A 21,568-nucleotide genomic window follows, 5' to 3' on the forward strand; every position below is an offset into this window, starting at 1 on the left:
AGCTGTCAGATAGAAATGTCTCAAAGAATGAGTTTAGAAATTGGCCTTGTCAATTACTTAATTGTAATATCAGTTGAATTTGCTGCCTTATCAGGTTTCCTTTGTGAAACTGAAAACACTGGTAAGTGAAATAGGTGATTTGTGAAATCCTGAGCCTCTTCAGGATTTTTGAAAATAGCTCCCACTATGTCCTGCAGATGAGAAAAATAGCCATTTCCCTCATATGTCCTCACCGAGAATCATATTTGGAAATCCTTAGTTCTAAGGTGATATTACAATATCAGAAGAAAGAGAGCAATACAGATTTTGAGTGCCCCCAAGCACATAAGTTTAGATCAGTCCAAATTAATCATAGTTGAGGCACTCACCTATTCATTACATATTTAAGAAGTAATTGCAAATTACAAATTTATTGAAAGTTTTCATCTTTTGGAATAAAAAAGTTTTAAAAAAACCAAAGAAATGATACTTTTGTTATATCCTAATTGCTTAAGTGTGTTCTTTTGAAGTTTCAAACAAGTAAAATAATATTAAAAACTTTCAAATCTTTACAGAGAAAAAGAAAACCACATTAATCATTAAGCTTCTGCATTTTCTTTATTCTTTCCATAGATGAATTCACAAGTATAGAAACTGATGTACATTTATACTCTGAAGTACAAATCTCTGACAGCCAAGCAATTATTCAGTTTATTTCATTATGTGCAATGAGGTTTCATTTTTACCTGCTGTGGAAAGCAAAGTAGAGGTTCAATGGAGAATAACATTAAATATTGATTATGTTTAAGAAAATTTTGTAAAATATACTTTTGACAACTATGTATTTCTTTTTTAAAGTAAATACAGCTTTAGATATAAACCTTTCAAAAGTCATCTTTGAACAAACAGCTTTGAGATGACTTATGTTTGCAAGGTGTCCTGCGCGTAACAAATCTTCCCAGGCAGACGAATCAATTAATTCACAGGCTTTTATTGGGGTTCTGCTCCCGGGCGAGGTTCCCGGGGAAGTCGCACATCAGAGATTGGGAGGGCTCCTTTTATAGATTCAGGGCATGGGGGTTAAAGGTTGAGGCAGGTCTGATCCTCATTGGTTGACCTTTAGGCACCCGTGGGGACCTTGACAAGGACTTTTCTTCCCCGGAAGTATAGGCCTTCCCTCCTTGCGGTTCCCAAAGCTACCAATGTTATTTCTGATTTGATTAACCTCAAATTGTCAGTAGTCCTCTCAAAAAAAAAAAAAAATGAAGCCAGGAGAAGACTGTTTTCTTCTTTTCCCCCCATATGATCAGCTAAGGAAGACCTGAAGCTGTAGGAGAATGCATTTCACAGATCTCTAACACAAGTTTGTGAACTGTCAACTAAGAACACCACCTCTAAGATGGATGGTTTCATTCAATCCCTGTTCGACCAATTTGAGGTTTTCTAGATCATCTCTTATGATGCTAAACAAGTGGCTAAGGACTTCCTGTTGTTGTTTCAAAAGCTGCTTGATGCCTCATAGCATATCTGCATCTATGTAACATCTTTCTTCAGAGCTGACTACTCCAAAATGATTCTGCATCCTAATGTAGGACATTATTAGTTCATTTAGTTGGCCCTTGAACTGAGTAGCTACATTTAATTCACACTGGGTTGTATCCAGCTAAAGTGGCAATTGTTCTTCATCAGCCTGGATTGCATAACCACTCTTCCTTTGAATCTCCTGTTTGATTAAGACATGTAAGTTTCAATGACAAAGATTAGTGGTTTCATCTTGTATTGGGAAATTTTTGCCAGTTATATTTGATTCATTTATAGTTCACCAGTATCTTCAGATATATCTAATCTGGTCTGATGTTGCTTGATCATCTGATCTTGAAGCTTCAGTCGTCAGAGAAGTTCTTTGAAACCCACCATTGGTACAGAAAGTTGACTTGCTCTACAATTAAGTTACATAGGAATGAAAAATATCAAGAGTGGCTTCTAAAGTAATAAAAATAGAATGTACAATGTCTAAGGCAGTAAAGGAAAATATATACTTAGAAAAATATTTTTAATCCAAAAGAATGTGAGAAACAAGAAAAATGAAGCTTTTCTAAACTACCAAAACAAATCAAAGCACACAGTTCAAACATATTAGTAATCATTACAAGTGAAAATGGATTAAATAATAAGCATGCAGAAATTTTGAAAGCAAAATAAGATAGAAGCTATACTATGCAAACATATGACCAAAAGGAAACTAGTATCGCCAAATGAACGTGAAACAGAAGAAATAAAGAATAGATGAATGGTCAAACTGCATTGCATCCATACCATAGAATACTATTTGGCAATAAAAAGGAATGAACAATTGATACAAGCAATGATGTACATGGATCTCCAGAGCATTATCCTGTATGTGTCCATTTTTGTAACATTCTTAAAGTGGAGCAAATATAGAAATGGAGCACATGATACAGGTTGGCAAGCGTTAGGAATGGTCGGGTAGGGAGCATGCGTGTTTACAAAGGTGTAGCAGAAAAGAGATTTCTGCAGTGATGGGATAGACAAAACAAATGTAGATAGAGCAGACAATTTCAATCCTATGCAAACTCTTCCATGGAATGAAAAGAATTAATACCCTCTAATGAATCTTATAAGACAAGTGCAACCTTTGTATCACAATTGACAAGATCAGAGGCGGGTGTTCAGTGGGACAGTTAAGGCACTGCGTGGGACTCCTGCCTTGCTATTAAAGCACCTGGGTCTGCCAGCTTCCTGCTAATGCACGCCCTGGAAGGCAGTGAGTGATGGCTCAGGTTCTTAAGTCCCAGCCACCTAGATGAAAGGCCTAGAACAAGTGCTCAGCTCCCAGCTTCAGCCTGGTCCAGTCCTAGTTCTTGTGGGTGTATGAGAAGTAAATCAGTGGATGGAACATTTCTCTCTCTTTCTCTGTCCCTCTGCCTTTCAAATACATAAAAATATATAAAACATTTTAAAGAAAAACTTAAGATCAATATGAAAAAGAAAAATTACTAACAAGTCTCTTATAAATATAGATGTGAAAATGTTTTTTAAAAGTGGCAAATAAAATTCAGTAGTGTTTATTTTTAAAAGTTATAGTCAGCCAGCGCCGCGGCTCACTAGGTTAATCCTCTGCCTTGCGGCGCTGACACACCGGGTTCTAGTCCTGGTCGGGGCACCGGATTCTGTCCCGGTTGCCCCTCTTCCACGCCAGCTCTCTGCTGTGGCCCGGGAGCGCAGTGGAGGATGGCCCGAGTACTTGGGCCCTGCACCCCATGGGAGACCAGGATAAGTACCTGTCTCCTGGCTTCGGATCAGCACAGTGCGCCGGCTGCAGCGCGCCAGCCTTGGCGGCCATTGGAGGGTGAACCAACGGCAAAGGAAGACCTTTCTCTCTGTCTCTCTCTCTCACTGTCCACTCTGCCTGTCAAAAAAAAAAAAGTTATGGTCAAAGTTGTAATAGAGTTGGATTAACATTTTAAAAAAATTTACCAAAGCTTGATTGAGGCATTCCAACATGATATTAAAATAAGAAGATCCTAAAAAAATTTTAAAATTAAATTAAAATAAAATAAAATAAGAAGATCTGGGGCCAGCACTGTGGCATAGCTGGTAAAGCCACTGCCTGGCCCAGCCGGCATCCCATAAGGGTGCCGGTTCCAGTCCAGCTGCTCCTCTCCAGATCCAGTTCTCTAATATGGCCTGGGAAAGCAGTAGAGGATGGACCAAGTCCTTGGGCCCCTGCACCCACGTGGGAGACCCAGAAGAAGCTCCTGGTTCCTGGCTTCTGATTGGCGCAGCTCCCTCCAGTCGTTGTGACCATCTGGGGATTGAACCAGTGGATGGAAGATCTCTCTCTCTCTCTGCCTCTCCCTCCCTCCCTCTGCCTCTGCCTGTCTGTAACTCTGCCTTTCAAATAAATAAATAAATCTTAAAAGAAAAGACTACCCCAAACCAGCTATATAAATCTTGAAAAAGAAGGATAAACAGAGGAAATTTACTCTGCTAAATAGTAAGATACATTGTAACACGAGATGTATTGGTCAGGGCAACAGTAGGCTGTACAGAAGTAACAAACCCCCAGACTGCAGTGAAATAAAGGTTTCTCTCTTGTTCACACACATTTTAGTGATTAGGCAGCTCTACCATCTTCTGTACAGGTACTAGGGATCAAGGCTTTTCCTATCCTGTAGCTCTTCCATATCAACACTTGGTCTTTTATTCAGGTTTTTAACTACCTTTGCCCAGAAGTCATTAACATTACTTTTGCTTATACTACCTGGTCCAAATCAAGTAATATGGCCCCAATCTAACTATATGAGGGTGATGGAAGTAGGTAAGCACAAAGATCATTTGGCGAGTATTAGCTCTCCCTGTCATATCACAGTAATCAAAGTACCTTGGAAGAGATAAATAAATGGAAATGTTGAGAATGGCATGTAAATACAGAATTTAGCATAAAATAAAACTGACATCACAAAGCAATGAAAAAGAATGGGTTGTTTGGTTTACAATATTGGGAAGATTGGCACACTATTTGAAGGAAAATAAAATTGTGCCACCTATTAGCAGTGAGTATAAATTTCAACTCTAGAAAACGAAAGATGTAAAATATGAAAACTTTATGAAGTTAATAACAAAAATAGGAAAATACTTTTGGAGCCTGGAATTAGATGACAATTTCTAAACAAAACTTCAAACTAGGTATCACAAGACACAAAAGATTAATAGATTTTATTACATAAAAATAATAATTTCTATTCAATAAAGGACATTATGACAGTTAAAGAAAATTTGCAATATCTTTATGAAAAAATTAATATATAGCATTTAAAAAGTGCTCCTATAAACCCTAAATAAAAAGAGAACGACACTGCCCTAAATTGACAAAAATATATGAAAAGTTGAAAATTAACTGAAATGTGATCCCTGTTAAACATAAGAGTGGGAATAAGAGAGGGAAGAGATGTATAATTTGGGGCATGCTCGGGCTGACTTGCCCCAATTGGTAGAGTTGGAAACATACCAGGGGATTCCAATTCAATCCCATCAAGGTGGCATGTGCCAATGCCATCTCACTATTCCAAGTGATCAATTTCTGTTCACAATTGATCATAATGAAAGGACTAAGAGTCAAAGGGAGCACATAAACAAGTCTAGTATCTGCTAACACTAACCGATAGAATAAATAAAGGGGAGAGTGATCCAACATGGGAAGTGAGATACTCAGCAGACTCATAGAATGGCGGATGTCCTAAATAGCACTCTGGCCTCAGAATCAGCCCTAAAGGCACTCGGATCTGGCTGAAAAGCCCATGAGAGTATTTCAGGCATGGAAAGCCAAGACACTCTGGCAAAAAGATCTCTGTGAGTGAGATCCCAGTGGAAAGAACAGGTCTTCAAAGAGGGAGGTGCCTTTCTCTGAAGGGAGGAGAGAACCTCCACTTTGACTATGACCGTGTCTAAACAAGATAAGAGTCGGAGAACTCAAGGGGCTTCCATAGCCTTGGAAACTCATGACTGGTGCATAGGGAGATTACTGATGCCATAAACAGGAGTGTCAATTTGTAAAGTCAACAACAGGAGTCACTGTGCACTTACTCCTCATGTAGGATCTCTGTCCTTAATGTGCTGTACACTGAGGCTTAATGCTATAACGAGTACTCAAACAGTATATTTCACTTTGTGTTTCTATGGGGGTGCAAACGATTGAAATCTTTACTTAATGTACACTAAACTGATCTTCTGTAAAAAAAAAAAAAAAGAAATTATCAATTCCCAACTTGACTCTCACTGGGATTAAACATGACAATAGGTCTGATCTGATTTCATCATCATTTAAAAAAAATCATCTATTATTTTTCACTTTATGTTTCTGTGTGGGAGCAAACTGTTGAAATCCTTACTTAAGGTATACTAAGCTGATCTTCTGTATATTAAGATAATCGAAAATGAATCTTGATGTGAATGGAAGGGGAGAGGGAGTGGGAAAGGGGAGGGTTGTGGGTGGGAGGGACGGTATGGGGGGGAAGCCATTGTAACCCATGAGTCGTACTTTGGAAATTTATATTCATTAAATAAAAGATAAAAAAAATATATATATGAAAAGTATACTCAGAGAAAAGGAGAACTAAAATGCTTAGAAACATGTAAGGAGGTATTCAAACTCACTACTAATCACATAGTTTTTAATGAAAAATCAATTAATTATATTTATTTGGTTGGGAAATAAAAAGCATAAGGATGCCAATTGTAAGTGGGGGTGCAGGGATAGAGGAACTCTGATGCACATAACTGATTAGAGGTTAGATTGGAGCAGCTATTCCAAAGAGCAATCTGGGAGTACTTAATCAAATTAATTATACATGCACTCTATGGCCCAACAATTCCCTTTGTGTTATATATAATCCAGAACACTTCTTGCACAAGTCCTTAAGGAGACATGCATGAAGACACTCAGCACAGCGTCTGAGGTAATAGGGAATTGGAAGCAGGCCAGTTTCCATTTTTTTGGAAGATGAAGGAAATCAGATTGGATGAACATTGTGGCACATAATGCGGTAGTTAGGAACTGCAGACTAGATGTACACAGAATAACAGGGGTGGCGCTTTACTAAACAACTAAGAAGGCAGTACCTTTCTCTGAAGGGAGGAGAGAACTTCCACTTTGACTATGGCCTTGTCTATAATGTCGGAGTTTGTGAACTCAAGAGGCTTTCATAGCCTTGGCAGCTCATGACAAGAGCCTCGGGTGATTACTGACGTCATAAATAAGAGTGTCAATTGTTAAATCAACAATGGGAGTCACTGTGCACCTGTTCCCCATGTAAGACCTCTGCCCTTAAGGTGTTGTACTATGTGAATTAACAGTAAAACTACTACCCAAATAGTACTCTATACTTTGTGTGTCTTTGTGGGTACGGTCTGTTGAAATCTTTACTTAGTATATACTAAGTTGATCTTCTGTATATAAAGATAATTGAAAATGAATCATGATGAAGAATGGGATGAAAGAGGGAGTGGGAGATGGGATGGTTGCAGGTGGGAGGGAGATTATGGGGTGGGGGGAAGCCGCTATAATTCAAAAGTTGTACTTTGGAAATTTATATTTATTAAATAAAAGTAAAAAAAAACCTAAGGAGTGGAAAAAAGAACAATGAGATCCACCGCATCATACTAGCCTCTAAATACATGCATACAGGCCGGCGCCGCGGCTCACTAGGCTAATCCTCCGCCTAGCGGCGCCGGCACACCGGGCTCTAGTCCCGGTCGGGGCGCCGGATTCTGTCCCGGTTGCCCCTCTTCCAGGCCAGCCCTCTGCTGTGGCCAGGGAGTGCAGTGGAGGATGGCCCAGGTGCTTGGGCCCTGCACCCCATGGGAGACCAGGAAAAGCACCTGGCTCCTGGCTCCTGCCATCGGATCAGCGCGGTGCGCCGGCTGCAGCGCGCCGGCCGCGGCGGCCATTGGAGGGTGAACCAACGGCAAAGGAAGACCTTTCTCTCTGTCTCTCTCTCTCACTGTCCACTCTGCCTGTCAAAAAAAAAAAAAAATTAAAATTAAATACATGCATACAAAATAATGTTTTATTTAAAACCCAAACAAAAATATACACATCAAATATATTGGAACAGATGCCTCTGAAGAGGAGGACAGAAGCAAAAAAAATTGAGATGATGGGTTGGTGCCGTGGCTCACTTGGTTAATCCTCCGCCTGCAGCACCGGCATCCCATATGGGCGCCGGGTTCTCTCCCAGTTGCTCCTCTTCCAGTCCAGCTCTCTGCTGTGGCCCGGGAGGGAAGTGGAGGATGGCCCAAGTCCTTGGGTCCCTGCACCCATGTGGGAGACCAGGAGGAAGCACCTGGCTCCTGCTTCAGATCGGTGCACCGCTGGCCGAAGCGGCCATTTGAGGAGTGAACCAACAGAAGGAAGACCTTTCTCTCTCTCTCTCACTGTCTATAACTCTACCTGTCAAATAAAAAAAATAGAAAAGGAGTGCTCTCCATGCAGCTGGCAGATGATAAAAAAGAGTGCATAGATCAGGCTTGGGGAGGTTTTATGAGGGAAAATCTGAAATACATCACTTCTACCATAATCCATTGGCCATAACACAGTCTCATGGCTGCACACAGTCAGAAGGGACATTGACCACTATAATGTAGCAGACTTCCCAGGAGGAAGCAGAAAACATGGATATTGGGAGTACCAGCAACCTCTTACATAATGTGTAAGAGCTTTATGGAGGGAATTAGAAAAATGTTATTACGAAGCATTGATCATCCAGAATGCTGGTCTAGGTGCCTGCTTTCCTGACTTTGGGCAATGGTATTCAAAGTCATTGGTATCTTTTTCGGGACTAGCCTGGTTTCCAGGTCCCTCCCTGCACCCTCAATGTACATGGTCAATAACATCTTCTGTTTTCCCTGCATCCATATTCATTTACTAAAATATAAGAGGAGAGAGAAAGAGGCAGGTAGGGATTGGGATTAGAGAACGGGCACGGTGTCAGTAATAGAGGCTGGGAATGAATATCCTACTTTTACTTCTTCATATTTTCAAGTAATATTGCAGCCTTAAAAATAAGCATCAGTGTGCAATCATTTGTACAATCAAAAAGAAAATCATTGAAGTGATTGTCACTTAAATTAGCAAGGAATCAATTTTGGGGAAAATCTCATAAAAATATTTCCAACTTAAAAGGGAGGTCTCACTCGACTCAAGTGCTTTAGCCCAATTAAGTTTTACAAATGTTTTGTTTCTCTCCACACAAGAAGTGGCTATAAACATGATGAGGCATTTGATAAGATTTTAGGCTAAATCGTTCTAAACAATGAGATTCAACCCTGAGCAAAAGGAAGAACTTTGAGACTGAGACAGCCAAGGGTGTGAAGGATGAAGAAATGGTACCATCCTCCCTGTACTATCAAGACAGAGGGGAAAGATGCTGTTGCCCTGCTCCCTACCAGTATTCCAGAGCCTCTCATGCCCTGTATTCAGGCACCTCACTCTGTTGATCACTCTAAAACCTACATGCACAGGTGACCACGGGCGTGACCTGAGTAAAATGCCTTAGGTTCCTTTCCTGCTCCTTCCCCCACATTCCCAAAGGGGTAAGTCCCCCAACAGAGAGGGGAACAGTATTCCTGCCACTGGAAGTCAGAACAATCCCTCTAGAGCTCTGAGCTGAGGGTTTCCCAGAAGCCTGGAGGTGGTTACGGGGTGGGGGGCAGAGGTAGGGGGAGCCCCGTGGATCTCCCTGCTGTCTTCCCTTATTCACAGTGTCTGAGCAGAAGTCTCCTTGGCCTCTGTCTTCTGTCTACCCTGTAACTGAGGTCTTTCCCAGGAGGCTGGCCATGCTTACACAGTTTCTGCCTGCCACACCGCATGCCCTTTGGTCCCCTCTCTCCACCAGATTTGCCCCCCTGTCTAAGGAATGCTGACATACTAACTATGATTGACCTAGACCAGGTGTTCTCAGCTGGACAAGTCAAATTGGGAATTGTACACGAGGTTGTGTGTTGGGAGTGAGGGAAGGGTATTCATGAGTTTTCCAGGAGAGGGAGGCTATAATTATCAACATGCTCTTAATGGGAAGTGTGACTCCCAAAATAGTAAGAACCACTGACCCAGAAGGTCTTTGCTTATATTTTTTCTAAATAGATGATTTTACTTTTTTAATAATGAAATTAATAGCCATTGTACAAGTTCTAATGCAAAAATGTTTTCATTCATTTAATACTTCTTTGTTAATCACCAATACAAAATATTGACAATACAACGGGAAGAAAAGCAGACTAACTATTAGCATTCATGAAATTCAAAGACCAGTGGTGCATATACATTAATCAAATAATCACACAAGTGTATTTTTTTTAAGATTTATTTATTTATTTGAAAGGCAGAGTTACAGAGAAGCTGAGGCAGAGAGAGAGAGAGAGAGAGAGAGAGAAAGTCTTTCATCTGCTGTTTCACTCTCCAATTGCCCACAATGGCCGCAGCTGTGCCAATCGAAAGCCAGGAGCCAGGAGCTTCTTCCAGGTGTCCCACACCGGTGCAGGGGCCCAAGGCTTTGGGCCATCTTCTACTGCTTTCCCAGGCCACAGCAGAGAGCTGGATCGGAAGTGGAGCAGCTGGGTCTTGAACTGGCGTCCATATGGGATGCCAGCACTGCAGGTGGCAGCTTTACCTGCTATACCACAGCGCTAGCCCCACAGAAGTGTATTAATAATTATAATAATATATATAATGTTGCCATAGTAGGATACAGGAAACTTGGTAAAACCATACAATATCTATCTGGAAGCAGTCACTTTCCAGGTACCTCTTAAAAAGCATGACACATAACCTATACAATCCAATCCCCTGCCCCCAATGCCAAAAAAAATTCTAAGAACCTTCCAGTCAATAGAACACTAAACTGACTTGGAAAGCTTCCCCCTTCCCTCTTGAAGCATACATAAATGATAGAACACACATTTTTTCTAAAAACAGAAATGTATTCATACTCACAGTCACAGAATGGAAATCCCCAAGACACAAAGAAGGAGCTAGCAACAATGAGCTCAATATAAAGACAAAGAGATGATATTGGCTTTAAAGGTTGAGGGCAAGGGTTTAATCTCATATGGTGACAAGAGGCAATGCTTCCGGGCAGTGAAAGGTGGGAAGCTAGTACAGAGCTTCTGTCTAAATCCAGGCTGCACAGAAGCACAATCAAGTATGTGAAATGACTGCGAAGCTTTTTCCCACACACAGCAAAGACACATGACAAGAAAGCTTGCTTTTTATGTAAGGTGATGAGTGAATAAGGAGCCCCTTGGGAGTAATCAGAACCCAGGCCAGCTCCACCCCTAGGTGTGGAGTGAATTTCTAATTCCTGCAGGTTAAAGAACCCAAAAGACAGGAACAACATTAAAATTAATCTGGGGGCCCGTGTTGTGGTATAACAGGTTAAGCTGTCAACTTACAACACCAGCATCCCATATCAGAGTGCCAGTTCAAGTTCCAGCTATTCCCGCCTCCAATCCAGCTCCTGGCTAATGGGACTGGAAAGGTCCAAGTATTTGGGTCTCTGTCACCCATGTGGGAGACTAGGAAGGAGTTCTTGGCTCCTGGCTTTGGCCTGGCCCAGTCCTGACTGTTGCAGTCACTCGGGGAGTGAACCAGAAATGAACCCAGAGGATGGAGGATCTTTCTCTTCCCCCCTCCCCTCTCTGTGTGTCACTCTGTCTTTAAAGTAACTATATAATTTTTTAAAAAACGTAATCTTAAATGATGAACTTTGTATAGCCCTAGCAGAGGCAAGCTCAATAAAAGAAGAGAATTACATCACTCAAATATAGATCTCAGGAATTCACCTGAATGGCAGGCATTTGTTACAAAAGTTAAGAAACTACTTGAAAGTGTCTGGTTTGAGTTTCAGCTCTGCTTCTGATGCACCTTGCACTAAAACACACTCTGGGATGCAGCAGATTATGGCTCAAGTACTCGGGTCCTTGCCACCATGTGAGACCCTGGCTTTGGCCTGAGCTAGCTCTGGCTGTTACAGACATTTGGGCAGTGAACCGGAAAAGGAAAGATTCTCTCTCTCTCTCTCTCTCTCATAAGTAAAATGAAATGAAAATAAATATTAAAAAGAACAATCAATCATCCATAATGTAGTACACAATGATAAAGCAGTATAAAATATGAGTGAGAAGTTTAAAGTCACGTCAGAAAAAGGAAAGTTTTAAAATATGCCTGTAAGGAATGCTTAAAGAGAAGAGCATGAGCAAGAGACAATATTTGAAGAGATCATGGCATGGAATTTTCAACGACTGAAGCAAGATAGAAATCTTCACGTTGAACACGTGAGTCTTGAGCAGTATAAATAAAAATAGAGCCATAAGTAGACATGGCACAGAGCAGCATCTGTACTCAGCATCACATTTTCTGTGTTTAGGCTTTCCATAAATCTTTCCTGAAGCAAGGAATGGGGAAAAAGAAAAAGTAAGAAATACGGTGTGAGGGAAAAGCAGGAATGCAAGTTTATATCTAACACAGAGTATTCTGGAACGAGCATTTGGCTCAGTGGTTAGGACACTGCTTGGGATGGCCACATCCCATATCGAAATGCCTGGTTTCAGCCTCAGATCAACCTCTGATCCAGCTGCCTGCTAATGTGCATCCTGGGAGGCAGGAGATGATGGCTCAATTACTTGGGTCCCTGTCACTTGTATGGGAGACCTGGATTGAGTTTGGGGCTCCCGGCTTTGGCCTGGCCCAGCACTGGCAGATGGAGGTATCTGGGGAGTCAAACAGCAGATGGAAGATCTCTATCTGTTTCTCTCTGCCTTTCAAGTAAAATGAAAATAAAGAAATAAACATTTTAAAATTTAAAAGCACATAGTATTGTGTAATCTGTGTACACTTGTACATATGTATATATGCACATTCTGTGGTGCACTATCAAACTTCTATTTTAAGAATAAATAAGAAAACATCTTCACAGGGAGGAGGAGAAAACTCTCTCCAGGATTTCAGTCACAGAATAAATGACAATGTTTACTAGTTTCCTGTGTCTGTAATCCCACCCCTCAGTAAACCATTGTGTATTCGTTTCTTTCTAGCTATTCAGAGGTTTCCCTTGGGGAAATAAACTAAATGAGCCCATTGGGAATGGCACTAGTTGTTGGTCAAGCCCCACTCTCTACTCAGTTTATTTGCTTATATTCTGCTTTCTCCTAGACGTTAAACTCTGAGCATTGGTCCTTCAAGCTATAAATACCAAGGTGACCAACGTATAACAGTGGTAGCTTGTGTGTGCTAACTGAAACATGAAAGATTTGGAAGGGGTGGGGAAGATAGACTGAGAGAACAGGTAAATTATGGCTAACAGTCTAAAGATACTTTTTGAAAATCTTGAATCTAATTAGGCTGGCCTCTCTGATATGCCTAATACAACAGTGATACAGGGAAGAATAAACACAGAATTAAGAATTTGATATTAATCAAATCCCAGTTCCACGTTTCTCCCAGAATAACTCCCTTGGGGTTTTCTATTCTCCAAATTTTCCTGGTCCCTTGTATTATTTTGATAGGTGACTATTTATATCCATTGTCTGTGGATTTCAAAATTTATCTTATGTTATACTTAAATAGAACTATTGGAGGGTCAGATAAGATCTTTGGCAACAACAAAACATAAATAACAGCACTAAAAGGAATACGTTTACAGCAAGAGAAATAATGGCTGGGATTGGAAAACGTGATTTTCAAATTTAAAAATGTAGTTAAATTAAATGAAAGAGGAAGTGTCACTATTGAGAATTAAGGAAGCGCTCAGGAAGACCAAGTGAAAATTAAAACAATGAATGAAACTGATGAGGGAAAAGAACACCAAAAAACATACAGCTTTTAAAAAAATCGCTTTTAACTCAGCCACTACCATTCTGATAGCACAGATTTAAGAACTGTGTAGGAAATGCTACTTAGACTTTCTGTAAACGTTCCTAAAGGTTTCCTCTTGCTGCAGTCAGGGAGCAGTGAGGAAACAAGATGCCTTGATGGAGGTCTGATGCTCATATTCGGATTCAACAGTAAAGAAATACTGTTTGATTTTGAGTGTCAGCACCCATGGAAGGAAATGTGCAAAAAAGTGTAGTAGGTTTTCCACATGAAAAACATAACAATTGTGGAAGAATAAAAATTAGGAAAAAAACTGACTGGCGCTGTGGCCAGCAGAGCCTGCATCCTATGTGGGTGCCAGTTTGAGTCCTGGCTGCTCCACTTTTGATCCGGCTCCCTGCTAATGTGCATGGGAAAGCAGCAGAGGGTGGTCCAAGTGCTTGGGCCCCTGCCACCTATGAAGGAGACCTGGATGAAGGAGACCTGACTTTGGCCTGGCCCAGCTCTGGCTAATCTGGCCATTTGGGGAGTGAACCAGCAGCTGATGGAAGATCTTTCTCTCTCTCTCTCTCTCTCTCTCTGATTCTCTTTCTCTGTAACTCTTCCTTTCAAATAAATACATCTTTAAAAGAATTTCTAACAGAAAAGTGTAGCTGGGTAGATTTGAAGACTGGGCAAAAAAATTTTTAAAAGAAAGAATTTTCAAAACTATGGGGCTGGCATGATTCAGTGGGTTAAGCCACAGCTTGGAACACAGGCATTCCATATTGGAGCAAAGGTTAGAGTCCCAGCTGCTCTGCTTCCAATCCAGCTCCCTGCTAATGAGCCTGAGAAGGCAGTAGAAAAGGCCTCAAGTACGTGGGTGATCCAGATGAAGCTCCTGGCTCCTAACTTGGCCTGGCCCAGACCTGGCTATTGAGGCCATTTGGGGAGTGAATCAGCTGATGGAAGATCTCTTTGTCACTCTACCTTTGAATAAATAAATCTTTAAAAAAAATTAAATCCAATCATATGTTGTTTGCTAGAAACTCATCTATAATAAAACAGTAAAGAAAGATTGTAAAAAATGAGGGACAAAGGACTATTAGGTATTTGCAAAGAAAAAGAAGAGAAGATTGCAAATGTTAATGTAAGTCAAAGTGGAATTTAAACTTAAGCAGGACAAAAGAGGCTTTAAAAACACAATTTAAATCATTATATGTATGAATGATAAAAGACTTAAAAACAACTTATTGTGATTATTATGCACCAAACAAAATTGCAACTAGACAGATAAAGCAAAAATTATTGAAATTAAAAGGAGAACTTTAATTCACCTCTATCAAAAGTGTATTTTTAAATATTTATTTATTTATTTGAAAGGCAGATATATATATATATATAGAGAGAGAGAGATCCAGTCAGAGAGACAGAGTAAGATCCATCCCCTGGTTCACTCTCTAAATGGCCCCAAGGGCCAGGGCTGGGGCAGGCAGAAACCAGGAGCCAGCAAATTCCTCCAGGGCTTCCACGTGGGTGGCAGGGGCCCAAACACTTGGGCCATACTCTGTTGCTTTCCCAGGTATGTTAACAGGGAGCTGCATTGGGAGTGAAGCAGTCAGGAATCAAACTGGCTTAACCTGCTGCACCACAGCACTGGCCAATCCAGTCCATGAAACAACAGACATGGAGTATCTAAATAATTAATCAAAATTTTTATTTCAATATGCAGAAATTTGCATCATATAAGGAAAAAATGTACATATATTTTCTTACATCTATGGAAATTTAAGAAAAATGGTCTTAACAGGTTCAGAGTTTCTTGTGGCAAAGAAAATTTTTCGCAGTTACATTTTGGTAGTGCTTATAAAATCTGTATAAATATTTTTTTAAATGAACTGTACATTTTGAAGATAAGAATTGCATGTTGTGTGAATTACATCTCAATTAAGCTGTTAAAAACAAAAAAAAAGAAAAATGGTTGTAACCTGGCAACATAAAAATGCATTAATATATTCTAAAAGGGCAAGTATGTATAAGCATATATTCTTATCTTATTCTTATCTTTCTGTGTTTGTCATCCCACCCTTAACAAAATAAAATTAGAAATAAATATGGGGCTGGCTCTGTGGCATAGTGGGTAAAGCTGCTGCCTGCAGTGCCAGCATCCCATATGGGCGCCAGTTCAAGTCCCAGCCTCTCCACTTCCCATCCAGCTCTCTGCTATGGCCTGGGAGCAGTGGAAGATGGCCCAAGCCCTTGGGCCCCTGTACCCGCGTAGGAGACCCGGAAGAAGCTCCTGGCTTCAGATCAGCACAGCTCCGGCCATTGCAGCCAACTGGGGAGTAAGCCAGTGGACGAAAGACCCCTCTCCCTCCCTCCCTCCCTCCCTCTCTTTCTCTCTCTCTGCCTCTGCCTCTCCTCACTCTGTGTAACTCTGACTTTCAAATAAATACTCTTTTTATTTTTTATATTTTATTTTATTTAATGAACATAAATTTCCAAAGTACAGCTTATGGATTACAATAGCTTCCTCCCCTCCATAACTTCCCTCCCACCCACAACACTCCCCTCTCCCACTCCCTCTCCCCTTCCATTCACATCAAGATTCATTTTCAATTCTCTTTATATACAGAAAATCAGTTTAGCATATATTAAGTAAAGATTTCAACAGTTTGCACCCACATAGAAACACAAAGTGTAAAATACTATTTGAGTACTAGTTATAGCATTAATTAAACACCTAAGAGTAACTGTGTATTAAATTACAGAGTTCAACCAATAGTTTTAAGTAGAACATAAAAAATACTAAAAGGGTAAAGTATTAAGTTCTTTTTTTTTCTTTTTCTTTTTCTTGTTTGTTATATAGTTTTTTTTATTTAATAAATGTGAATTTACAAAGTGCAGCTTTTGTACTGTTGTGGCTTCCCCCCCCAACCTCCCTCCCTCCCGTGGCCCTCCCCTCTCCCACTCCCTCTCCCATCCCGCCCTTCATCGAGTTTCATTTTCAATTACCTTCATATACTGAAGATCAAGTTAGTATATACTATGCAAGGATTTCAACAGGCTGCACTCACACAACCGCACAAGGTATAGGGTATTGTTCGACTAGTAGTGTTGTTTTTAAGTTTCATAGTAGAACACATTAAGGACAGAGATCCTACGTGGGGAGCATGTACCCAATGACTCCCGTTGTTGATTTAACAATTGGCACTCTTATTTATGACGTCAGCAATCACCCGAGACTCTTGCTATGAGCTGTCTAGGCTATGGAAGCCCCTTGAGTTCACCGACTCTGAACTTGTTTAGTCAAGGCCATATCACAGTGGAGGTTCCTTCCTCCCTTCAGAGAAAGGCGCCTCCCTCCTTGATGGCCTGTTCCTTCTGCTGGGGTCTTGTTCACCAGGATCTTTCATTTAGATTGTTTTTTTGCCACCGTGTCATGGCTTTCCATGCCTGTGAGACTCTCATGGACCTTTTAGCCAGATCCGAATGTCCCAAGGGTTGATTCTGAGGCAGGAGTGCTGCCATTCTATGAGTCTGCTGTGTGTCCTGTTTCCCCCGCAGGATCATTCTCTCCCTTTTAATTCTATCCTTCATTATTTGCTTACACTGGTCTTATTTGTGAAATCTCATCAACACATACCCTATCTTTTTTGATCGGTTGTTAAATACTCTTTTTAAAAAAAGAAATAAATAATAAAAGATGACCATAAAATGTTAACTGCATGATAATTTCTCAAGGTTCTCCAAAATTACCCCTGGGTCAGAAAGGAAATTAATGATAACATTGAAAGCTGTATGGAGTGCAAAGGAAAGGAGAATACATTGTATTGTAACATATAGGGCATGCTTAAAACTATACTCAGAAAAATACAATCTTAATTACCATTATATTCAATAAGACCATAAGAAAAGGAAATGAGCACTCTTAAAGAATTAGAATAGTACAACAGAAGAAATTAAAAGACAGTAGAAGGAATTAGCAAAATTAAAGTTAAAATTAATGACCAAAAAAAGTCATACAAATGACAAGTAAAAAGTTGGTTCACTGAAAAGACTTAAAATGAATAGAATTTTTGTGACTATGACTAAGTAAAAAGTGAGAAAAAGTAAAACCACACAAATCATACAACTGGCAAGAGGCTAATATCTAAACCATATAAGGAACTCAAACAACTCAACAGAAAACAAATAACTGGATTTAAAAACGAACAAAGGATCTGAACATACTAGTGGGATTATATCAAACTAAAAAGCTTCTGCACGGGAAAGTAAACAATTATCAGAATGAAGAGACAGCTCATGAACTGGGAGAAAATACTTGCAAATCATACATGTGATAGGAGGCTAATACCCCAAATACATAAGGAACTCATCCTACTCAATAGCATGAAAACAAACAACCCAATTTTAAAATGGGCAAAGGATATGAAGAGGCATTTCTCAAAAGACATACAAATGGCAGGCAAATCTATGAAAAAACACTTAACATGCCTAATTAGGAGGCAACTCCAAATTAAAGCCACAATAAAATATTACCTCACTCCAGTTAGTATAGTTATTATCAAAAAGACTGATACTAAGTATTAGTGAGGATGTGGAGAAAAGGCAACCATTGCACACTGTCAGAAGGAATGTAAATTACTACAGCCATTTTGGAAAATAGCATGAGAGGTTCCTTAAAAAACAAAAAATAGAACAACTGTCATGTGATACAGTAATGTCAGTTCTGGGTATATAGTCAAAGGAATTCAAGTCAGTATGTCGAAAGGCATCTGCAGTCCCATGCTCACTGAAGCATTATGCACAATAGCCAAGATATTAAAGTAACATAATTGTTCATCAACAGATAAAGAAAATGTGAGACACACACACACACACACACACACACACACACATAGATATAATAAAATACTATTTGGCCTTTAAAAAGAATTGTGACCACATGCATAAATCTAGAGGATATTATACTAAGTGGAATAAGCTGTGCATAGAAAGACAAATACCACATGAACTCATTCATATGGAAACCTAAAAAGTTGCATACATAGAAGTAGAGAGTTACCAGGTAGTTACCAGGGGTGGGGGGTAGAAGGATGGATGGGGAATGGGAAGATGTTAATCAAAGAATACAAAGGCTTAGTCAGAAAGGAGGAATAAGTTCTAGTGTTCCACTGCACAACATAGAAACCATAATCATAAGTAATGTATGTTTCAAAATCGCTAGAAGAGGGGCCGGTGTTGTGGCGTAGCAGGTAAAGCCGCTGCCTGTACAGCTGGCATCCCATATGGGCGCCAGTTCGAGTCCCAGCTGCTCCACTTCAAATCCAGCTCTCTGCTATGACCTGGGAAAGCAGTAGAAGATGGCCCAAGTGCTTGGGCCCCTGCACCTGTGTGGGAGACCCAGAAGAAGCTCCTGGCTCCTGGCTTCAGATCAGCGCACTCTGGTCATTGCAACCATTTGGGGAGTGAACCAGTGGATGGAAGATCTCTCTCTCTCTCTCTCTCTCTCTCTCTCTCTCTGCCTCTGCCTCTCTGTAATTCTGCCTTTCAAATAAATTAAAAAATCGCTAGAAGAATGTATTTTAAATGTTTTGATGACAAAGAAAAGCCATGTATGTTAGGTGACGTACATAGTAATTATCCTGTTTCAATCATTCCACAACGTATACATGTATCATAACACCACACTGAATCCCATAAATATACACTGCTCTCATTTTCAATTAAAAATAAAAATGTTTAAAAAGACTGAATCATATGGGGCCGGCGCTGTGGCACAGCAGGTTAACGCCCTGGCCTGAAGTGCCAGCATCCCATATGGGTGCCGGTTCAAGACCCCGCTGCTCCTCTTCCAACCCAGCTCTCTACTATGGCCTGGGAAAGCAGTAGAAGATGGCCCAAGTCCTTGGACCCCTGCATCCACGTAGGAGACCCTAAGGAAGCTCCTGGCTCCTGGCTTCGGATCGGCGCAGCTCCGGCCGTTGCGGCCAACTGGGGAATGAACCATCAGATGGAAGACCTCTCTCTCTCCCTCACTCTCTGCCTCTCCTCTCTCTGTGTAACTGACTTTCAAGTAAAATAAATAAATCCTTTTTAAAAAAGAGAGAAAAACAGAGGGAACTTCAGCATAGGATGTGATATAAAAGTACTGTAAAAAGCTAGCACTGAAAATACTTATATCAGTAGTAAAAAATTCTCACAGGAATTTTGAGAAATTAATCAAAGAGAGCCATAAGCATAGCATTTGCGTGAACCACATCAATTTTCCAAACCTATACTTGGAAACTCTTTTGAAACAAGGTCCGTAAAATGTGAATGAAAGAAAGAAAACCTGGAGTGTGCATTTGGCCCAGCAGTTAACTTATCAGTGGGGACCCTGCATCCCATATCAGAGTGCCTCGGTTCCAATCCTAGCTCCACTCAGATTTCAGTTTCCTGCTAGTGCACACCCTGGGAAGCAGCAGGCGAGGACTTAGCACTTGGGTTTCTGCACCCAAGTGGGAGGCCTGGTTTGAGTTCCCAGCTCCCGCTTGAGTCTGACCCAGCCCTGACTTCTGCGGACACTTGAGGAGCCAACCAGTCTATGGAAGCGTCCTATATGTAGCTCTCTCTGTGCTCGCACGTGTGTGTGTGTGTGTGTGTGTGTGTGTGCCTTTCAGATTTGAAAAAGCAAAACCCCTCCCCTGAACCTTAAAATACAACGCTTTGGGTGGCGCTTCTATCAGAATTGAATTCCATCATCATAAAATCACCGTTTGGACTGGGATAAACCATTTATATTTCTTAAACTGTTAGATGAGAACAAAGCCAAATCAGCAGGAAATCTGATTTCCTCAGTTTACCGGCAGCCGCCGCTCTCCCTAAAGAGAGGACACTGCTTCTTCCCTGTCGCCTCCAGTGGGCTCAGTCATGGCCACCATCCTGGAACTCTGCCCTTCGCCAGAGGACTGAGAGTGACAACCTCCTGTGTGACAGCGCCAGGACACCAGCGTGTGGCCTGGCCGTGTCTCACCTGGCACTGTCCCCAAGTCCAAGTTGATTGGTGTAAGCGATGCCCGGTGTGGAGCACCGAAGTCCAGGCCGCACACTGGGCTGCGCCGAGCTGAGCGGAGCCCCTCAGTCCTGGCTCTGTTCAACAGGGGATCTGAAACATCTGCATCCTGTCACATCCCGGGTCTCCTTCTGACCACCAGGGTGACAACCACCATTTTCTATGAAGCGCACAGCATGTGGTCACGGGAATTAAATGCTCACCGGAAAGACACAGAGGGACAGAACACCTATGCTGATCCTCTCCCAGAAGGAGGAGCTAAAGACAGAAGGGGGAGGGAGGGAGAGGAGAACGGGAGGAACAAGGGGCCGGGAAGAGGAGCTGTGCCTGCCTCACCGTGCCAGGTTAACCAGTTAACTTCATTTTTACCCCAGGTATAACAGTCACTTAGCACCTCAAGTTAACAATGCTTTGAAATCTGAATCTTTTTTTTTTTCATGTGTTCAAGCTACATATCTGAGTTAGGGAACAAGCGTGTACTCATTGTCTCTATTTTCCCAAATAGCTTCATTGAAAATTTACTGGTTTTTAAGGAGAAAAATTTTAAATTGGGCTCTGAAAATTTATCTGGGATATGATTGAATTTTATGCAAATAATATATAAATATAAGGATAGTGAAAGTGTCCGGAGGGGTAGACATAGGATTTCCATTTGTGTGCCTCTCCTTGGCTGCTACAGTCTGCAGGTTTTTGTTGCTTGCTTTTTGCAGCTCTCCGCTCTGATTCTGTACCTTCCGTCACATCCACTCCCATGTCCTCAGTTACCTGTCCTGGCTCTCAAACCCTTCTTTAAGGCCTGGTCTTCTCCGGAGGGCCAGAGCAATACATTCAAATGACAATAGGGTCGTCAGCATTTTGGCATAGTGGATTAAGCCACTGGAACATCTGGGTCCCATCCCGTATGGAGGGCCAGTTGAGTCCCAGCTGTTCCATCTACAATCCAGCTCTCTGCTACTGTGCCTGGGACAATACTGGAAAATGGCTCGAGTGCTTGGGCCCCTACCACCCACGTGGAAGTCCTGGATGGATTTCTCTAGGTTCTAGGCCATTTAGGGAAAGAACCAGAAGATGGAAGATTTTCTCTTCTCTCACAGTCTCTCTCTCTCTTCTCCCTCCCTCCCTCTGATTCTGCATTCCAAAAAAAGACATCTCTTTAAAAATAA

General features: G+C 41.1%; 1 pseudogene across 1 annotated transcript; it reads right to left on the reverse strand.

The window, feature by feature from the left end:
- Window positions 1-581: 581 nt before the first annotated feature.
- LOC138847557 (nucleoporin p54-like) lies at window positions 582-21,301 on the reverse strand (annotated as a pseudogene). Its single transcript, XR_016227790.1, has 2 exons — window positions 21,171-21,301; window positions 582-1,918 (listed from the first exon to the last, which is right to left on the reverse strand). The product of XR_016227790.1 is annotated as a nucleoporin p54-like (transcript).
- Window positions 21,302-21,568: the final 267 nt, after the last annotated feature.

Source organism: Oryctolagus cuniculus, chromosome X (assembly GCF_051225735.1).
Source record: "Oryctolagus cuniculus isolate XC-2025 breed Fujian yellow rabbit chromosome X, ASM5122573v1, whole genome shotgun sequence".
Lineage (NCBI taxonomy): Eukaryota > Metazoa > Chordata > Mammalia > Lagomorpha > Leporidae > Oryctolagus > Oryctolagus cuniculus.